We start from the raw sequence: 8,347 nt of genomic DNA on the forward strand, positions 1-8,347 counted from the left end.
TCAAAGTGCTTTCCTTCCCTCAATTCATGACAATTCTTTATATCAATGTTTTTCAAAGTTCAAATGCAAATGAAGGGTCAGTCTCACCTTTCACTCTGGATGAAATCCAGGCAGGACTTTTCTGGTCATTTTAGATAATAAAAAGCCCGAATGATTACATCAAGTTGCAGACAAAGTCTCTATTCAGGAAATGAAAGTGTGCAGTCTCAATTAATTACCAAAATATTGAATCTGATTTAACAGATAACTTCTCCCCTCTCATCTGGAGTCTTTGTAGGTAGGTCAACCAAAGAATGGATATTCAGTTGTTCTAGCACCATTTGTTGAACTACTCTTGCCTGCTCACTCCTTTCAAGAACACCTATTTGTATTTACCCCTAAAAGCAAAGTTAAGGGCTTGAGGTGGGGAATGTATAATGACATTAGAACCCAATGAAAGACTGTGCATAACATGGATAGTGAAGAAGCACAGTAAAGTCAAAACAAGAATAAAAACTAGTTGGTATCCTTATGTCACGGAGTCATTTCTTCTCTCTATTCTAGTCATCTCCTAATTTAAGCAATCACTTTTTTTTTTATTAATGTTGAGAATTCATAAGTCCAAGGTGTCAACTTTCACCTTTCACTGAACATCTATAATGTTTGATGCCCCAGTAGTTGCTATTCTTATCTACCAAGAAGACACATCTTACAAGGAAGACATTCATATTATTTGCCAAAATATATTTTATAAACTTAAGATTTAAAAAATCTAAAATCTACAATTTGCATAACAAAATATTCTTCATTGCAAAAATTTTACTTTGTTCAATTAAGTGGCAATCAATATTGACTGAAATACATTTCTATCTTAAAACGAAATTATTGCACTCAGAAACTTTCCAACTCTAACTACTGAAAATTGATACTAAGCAAAAAGACTAAGGGCAGAAGTAATTATATTTGTATTATTCCAAGTGTTTGATCTGTTCTTTAACTCTGATCTATTCCTTAACTTCTTTGTGAAGACAATCAATGAAAGCATGTCACAAGTTCTTGAGTAGTATTTATTGCAAACTTTTGAAATATAAAGAGCTACTAGAGGGTTTTAATGTTATTATAAAATTTTTCTTTTAAAATGCTGTTTACTGAAATATTGAATTTATAGAATAGTTTGGTTGAACAAAAATTTTCTTACTAAAAAAAAGTTGTGAAATCAAAGATTTCAAGCTTATGCAAAATGAAATGAAATATTATGGTTTATGTACAAGATTTTCTATGAGATGTGTTCCTAGACATCAAATAGGATGACTTAAGAAATGATCTTTATTTTTGTATCACAGAAAAGGAATATACTGCTCAGGCAACTGGATGAAACACAAAAATTCTCAGCTTGACTAAACTCAGCAATTAAGCATGTTATGCCATGCTTAAAAACATGTTCATTTTTATAATGTACCACATCCAAAGTAGATGTGTTTTTGCTCTGATAGATTGATTTGACATTTAGTATAAAGGTTGCCATTATGCAGAAGAAGCGAATGATGGGGACAGCAAAAGGAAAGATGTGCAAGAAAGGAAGGTTATGTACTCATCGCCTCATGTCTTCCTATCTCAAGATACCTGGTTCTCTTTGTAATAGCTGCAGCCCCTGTGTTTTGATGCTACTAGTAATGGGAGGAATCAATTCTCTCCTCATCCTAGTGTTAATAGCCCCACCGACCTTCAAAATGGTCATATTGAAAACAAACCAATGACTCCTAACTGAATCACTCTAGTTCCATTCACCATACTTCAGTGTTCTCTTCCCTGACCTTTAAAAAGATGAATTATCTTTATAATTATCCTTATCATTATCATTATGAAGTCAGATTACCCCAGAATTCTAAAATTACATCTCACTATTTACAAGAGGCCAGGAATTCTGAACTATTGAACTCTCAATTCCCAGTATGTACCTGTGCTTCTTTTTATGTGGTTCTCTTCCTGAATACACCCTCCTCTCCAATCTAAACCTGTCAGACTATTGATTTATACTCCTAAATTCATATTTATATTACCCCAACTTCCACTAAAAAATGGGCATGCCTTTTCAATATATATTGATTATCATTGACAAAATGATAGTTCGGTGGCAGCTTCCCTACAAAAACTAAGTACAGTCATTTGTATTCATATCATTGTACAATTGTATTACACACATTGCATGCATGACCTTGATCTCAGTTGATCTAAGTTGATCATAATTCCTGTGTATCTCTGTATAAAAAAGAACAAGAAAAATGTCTATAATTATTTATATTTCATTATTAATCATTTTTATAAAACATTTTACATTTTTAACTTACACCTCCAAAATAGACCTATTATGGTATCCAAAGTTATTTTAATAGCATCCCATTAATAGCACATAGTAACACATTTGGAAGATTATTATTTTGTTTTACAGCATTATTTGTACACTCAAATTGAGCTTCAGTGCTCAATGGGCTGACAAAATTGCACCTTCTCACAGCATTAAATATAAACATTATGAATGAAATGGATTTAATCGTTATTGTTCTTTCATGCAAATCCAAAACACAAAACAATCTGATGATGTTGGAACTATTTACAGAACATTAACCATTAGGTTAAATTTTAAAGATTAAAGAGGTTATAGAAAGAAGAAAAAGTTATTGTCTATTTCTTAGAATTTCTATTATCTACTGTATATACCATAACTAGTAAAGCTTAGAAAATCCATTTTGTAAGCTATAATATTTTCTATACTAATAAAAAAAGTAAGCAGTATGAAAAACGCTTTTTAGATGGCCGTCAGTTTATCTATCTTTAAGATATTCCTATTGTGAGGGGAGAGGAATTAAGAGGGAGAGAAGTGAGAAGCCTGGAGGGAAGCAAATGCAGAAATTGCAGTTTCAACATAATGGCAGAAGGGCATTTGAATGTTATGGACATCTAATTCTGGATTTTAAGTTATCTATAAAACTGTGATAAATGCCATTTGTCTCACAATACTTTAAGTTAAAACGCAAAGGCTTTATGTGAATATCTTCTCTCCTCTCTCGTCTCATAGAAACCAGAAAGAGATGCTAAATATCATGGCTCAGAACAGGGAAAGGGAGTTTGTGATGATGGGGCCATCCATAATCTGAACCAATTAATTCAGAGGAAGTCAAAGCTTGGATCTATAGGTAAGTATGGGAAGATAAAGCCTCTGGGATATCACAGACATATTGGTGACATTGGATATTGCCCAGAATGTGTACTGAATGTTTTAGCCAATCTAATTTCATTGCTAGAGTCAAGGTGATACTGTTGACATCTAAGATTCATATAGAAATATTTCACATATTTTCATCTGTGAAAATAATGGTATCTTGAAGATTCAATGAAGATGTAGAATGTTCTTTCCCTTTCTTATAGTCATCAATAGATATAGATAATGTCTGATCTATATCAATACTTTATCCTGGATTTACCACAGAGGCCTGTGCTGTAGACAGGCACTGACAGGCACCTGCCACCTAACAATGCCTTAAGAGTTGAGAAACAAGAATTTGAATTTAAGGGTAGCATTAAATTATATTAGTGTGAATAAAGTATTTTGAAAGTAAATGAAAGTAGAAAATGACTAACTAGAAAAGATTTTCCAAAGATGCTTTGCAAGAGGACTTCTTTATATTTGGGAGATCAGAGGTCCAGTTGCAAGTTCCTCCCTAGAGTTCTCTTTGTCTCTTTTAGACTATTTTTTCCCTTTTTTTAAATTAATAAAAATTTAAAAAGTGATTGCACAAAATTTTAAAGCAATACAGAATCGTATAGAATAAATTATGAAAGTACTTCTTCATCTGCCCCTTTTCTTCCAATAACACTTTATTCTCCAGAAGTAACCATTGTTAACAGTTTGATTTGGTTCCTCTCAAACCTCTTCTATATATTCTATATCTTGAATATACCCCCATACACATGCATATCCCAGAAGTAACCATTGTTAAGAGTTTGATCTGGTTCCTTTAAAACCTCTTCTATATATTCTTGAATTTACCCCCATACACATGCATATCCGTAAACTGAGGCAAATGCGTAAAGAAATAAAAGGGAGTTTGATATATATGTAGTTCTACAGTGTAGGCATCACATGAGAGGTACATGATATCAACATGACTTATTACTGATAATGTCAATCTGATCACTTTGTTAAGGTGGTTTCTGCCCCAGGTTTCTCCACAATAAAGTTACTATTTTTCTCTTTCCATACTCTATTCTTTGGAAGTGAGTCACTAAGTCTAACTCACACTTAGCGGGAGGAAAATTAAGCTCTATATCCTGGAGGGGGAAATATCTACATACATTATTTGGAATTCTGTAAGAGAATTCCCTTCTCTTCCGTTTATTTATTTATTTATTCAATCATCTATTTATGTCAGTATGAGCTCCTGGATGCTTAATTTATTCTTTGGGTTATAATTCAATACTATAGTGATTTATATTATAGTGATTTGTTGCTCAAATTAAAAATCACTATTATGAATCACTGTTATTTATGCAAACTCATGAACATTTAATTTAATTTAACCTTTGGATTATAATCCAATACTATAGTGCTAAGCACTGTTCTAAGTGCTTTAGGTATTAACTTATTTGAACCTTACAACCTCCTTGTAAGGTAGGTATTATTACTATCCCTCCTCTGCAGAGGTGACGTGAAGCACAGAGAGGTAAAGGAACTTGCCCAGGCTCACTCAGGTAGTGTCCTGTAGAATTCAAGACTCAAACCCTGAAGCTTGGCTCCTGATTCTATGCTTTCATCCATTACTCAACACTTCTACATACTAGGGATGCAATCTCCCGTGGGTACGTTATAGAATCTCACTGAGACTCATTTTCTTATTTTAATAGTACTTATTTTGAAGGACTGGTGGGAGCAAAATGGTTGTTACAATGCCTGGCACAGTTTCTCTGTCGAGGTTATTCTCCACTACCAGGCGGGTGATTGTCAGCTCATTCTACCCTGCGGCCCTGGATGGAGAACTTGGATGTTTATTTAATGATTAATTAAGAGAGACTAACAGAGCCTCGTAGTTATTTTTTCTTGTCTTCTACTTCAGAATATAAGATAATAGATATGAGTATTGTACCCAAACAGACTCTACATTCTCTCAGACCATACTTAAAAAGTAATGATTTCAGAAGATGATTAATTTCAGTCACTTTTGTCTTGAGTGTAACCAACTTCACATCAAGTTGGCTGTATTGTTTAGTTACATTAAGAAGTTCCCCTGAGGGAGTCCATGATGTATATTATAAAGATTTATCGATTTATACATGGAGCACTATTCTGGAAGCAGAAATCGATCCAATCAAGCTATGGTAGTTGGTGTAGAGATTAAAGAATTGCTTCCCTTTGCCATTTAAAAACAGTTCATGTGTTATGACTCCATTTATATGAAATGTCCAGAATAAATGAATTAGATAGGGCAATGATTGCATAGCTCTCTGAATATGCTAAAAACCACTGACTTGTATACTTTAAACTGGAGAATTTTTATGGTATATGAATATCTCGAAAGTGCTATTACAAGACAGAAGCATTCATGTGAATGTTGTTGGCTTTTTCTCTTGTGCCTTCAGTGGTGCCCAGAAGGAGGAAGCAATGGGCCAGGTCAATATTTTACAGATGACTGTTTGCTGCTCACCTTACTGTGATGGATGGATATTACCTCAGGCAGCACTATTGGATGTAGGATTATTATGTCATTGTTTGAGTCCCATAACTACAAGAAGCTGTTTGGGGTGACCAAGTTCTCTGTAGGGATCTCGAACCTAATCCCTGTTTGATTACTACTCTAAGCAGAGGCATAACTGTCCCAGACTATTATGAGAGTGACCAGATCAATCCTTTTGGCTCACTGCTATATGCACCATGTTTATCACATAGCAGATATTCAATAAATCTTTAACGAATGAGTAAGTGAGTAATTGAGACTTCCCCATGGATACTCTGGCTTGGAATAAAGTCTCTCAAACCAATTTTAATTTTTTGCACCTGGGATAACTGCACAGTACTCCAAAATATGATGTTTCTGCAATATTTTTAAAACATGCAAATGCAATGAATTACATTACTATTACATTTGTAAAAAAAAGAAGCCATTGGGATACAAAAGTAATCCCCTCCCTTACCCCCTTCCTCATCACACAGGCACTACTTAGTGTTTTTAAATTAAGGAGGTGTAGGGTTGGGGTGAAATTGGGGGTGGGTGGAGTCTGTTTAAGCTATTTCTCTAGAACAATAGTGACACCCTGTGGCAAATTCTTATACTAGACTATATTAAACAGGGTATGGATTCCCTACTTGAAGGCAAAAATACTATTAACCATTAATTGGACTTAAGATTAAGTGAGAATTTGTCGAGTGCATACTATGTACCAGAGCTATGCTAGTGCTTTCATAGATATTATTTATATTTTATATTTCTCCCAAATGACCAGATGCTAAGTTATTTCTGTATGTATGCCATAGAGCAGCTATGGCACCCAGAACACCTAAAATTGTGTGCAAAATGTATGTATGTGTGTTTCCAGGGAAATGGGCCCTTAGCTTTTGTAACATGCTCCCATGAGTTCTGTGCTCCCATAACACTTGACATTGCTACCTTAGAGCATGTTTCTATTATGATATACTTTGCTCTGATAGTTGCCATTTCTTCTGGCAAATCCTTGTTCATCCTAGGTTAAAGAAAAACTTTGAAAGACTTCAAAGAAAAAAGGAGAGAAAATAAAGACAAAAAGTCAAGACGAATAGGGTTAGATAGCATTGCAAAGCTGTACAGTGGAAAGAGCATTGGACCATAAGTCAGTACCAACTCCATTACTTCTGCCCATCTGAGCTTAAGTTAGTGAATCTTTGAGTCTTGGTTTTCTCATCTGCAAAATGGAGATACTAATATCAAAGAACTATTATAAGACTCAGTGATGATAATGAGTTTTTAGATACAACCAAAAGTACAATCCATGACAGAAAAAAAGTGACGTTGGACTTTATTAAAATTAAAAATGTCTACTGTGCAAAAGAGACTTAAGAAAATGAAAAGACAAGCCACAGACTGAAACAGTATTTGTAAAATGCGTGTCTGGTAAAGGACTTGTATTCAAAATATTCAGAAAATCCATTGAGAATACTTATGCTTATAAGTTTAAAAATGATAATGTATTATTCAAACAAATTTTTATAGTACTTATATCTTTTCTTGATTACAAAATAATACATAACACCATAGAAAACATAAAAATGAGAGAAAAAGATAAAAATATCCAGTTCATTCCATAGCTCAGCAATAATAATTGTAAAATTCTGACATATTTCTTTCCTTTTTGCTAAACATACATAAATATGCACTTGAGACTTCATTAGTTAACTCGTGTTTAAAGTTATCCTATTTCAAATTAAAAAAAAAATAATAAAGTTATCCTATTTTTTAAATCTCAGGGGGTATTCTACCAAGAAGAAGGACCCCCTTTCCAACACTGATATGTAGAATGTCAAATCCTGGTCTATAAAGTGACATCAGCCAAGCCCTGAAGCCACATCTGGGTCAGGGTTGGGAAGAGAAGGCAAATACACTCCTCTGGAGTGTACAAGTTGGCTTCTCCTGCCTCTGAGAAGCTCTTGTTTGTGTTTGGGTATGTGAACATGTATAAGTGAGAGTGAGTGAGCGTGCACATACACAGAAAAGGAAGAAGACTGAGAGTTCAGAGTTGAGACTTAGTCATTGCATTGCTGGCGGCCCACTGGCCAGAATGGCCTCAGGAAGCTATTGTCCAGGGCTTTTGTCTTATCTTTGGAACATTTTTATTGAAGCTCGACATAAATACAGAAAAGTGTGCCAATCATAAGTAAACAACTAGAATTTTCAATCTGAGTGTACCTAGATCAAGAAATCTTACCAGCACCCAGAACTCCCTTCTGTGCTCCTTTCCAGAGATTACCTGCCCCAATGAATGACTTGACTTTTAACACCATGGATTATATTTGCCTGCCAAAAGATTTATCTTTCCATAATGGACTTGTAAAGGGAACTATTGTACCTTCATGAGCATTCTGAAAAGAGTAAAGTTGCAGCTGTCGTAAGTAATTTGGAACCATAGTTCTACCGAGGAAATGAGGCCTGTGGACCCTGATGAGGAAAGGCATCAGTACAGCCTTTGGGTATCACAACTTCTCTTTCTCAGAGTCATTGGGATGGCACATGACCTCTGATTGAAGTCCTGTCTAACCCAGGCCTCATCTACTGCACTTTAAATCTTGCCTTTCTCACTTTAATATACCAATACTGATCAGTTGTCCTGATTCGCATGCTGCCAG

The sequence above is a fragment of the Pteropus vampyrus genome, unplaced genomic scaffold (assembly GCF_000151845.1).
Source record: "Pteropus vampyrus isolate Shadow unplaced genomic scaffold, Pvam_2.0 Scaffold2, whole genome shotgun sequence".
In the NCBI taxonomy this organism is placed as follows: domain Eukaryota; kingdom Metazoa; phylum Chordata; class Mammalia; order Chiroptera; family Pteropodidae; genus Pteropus; species Pteropus vampyrus.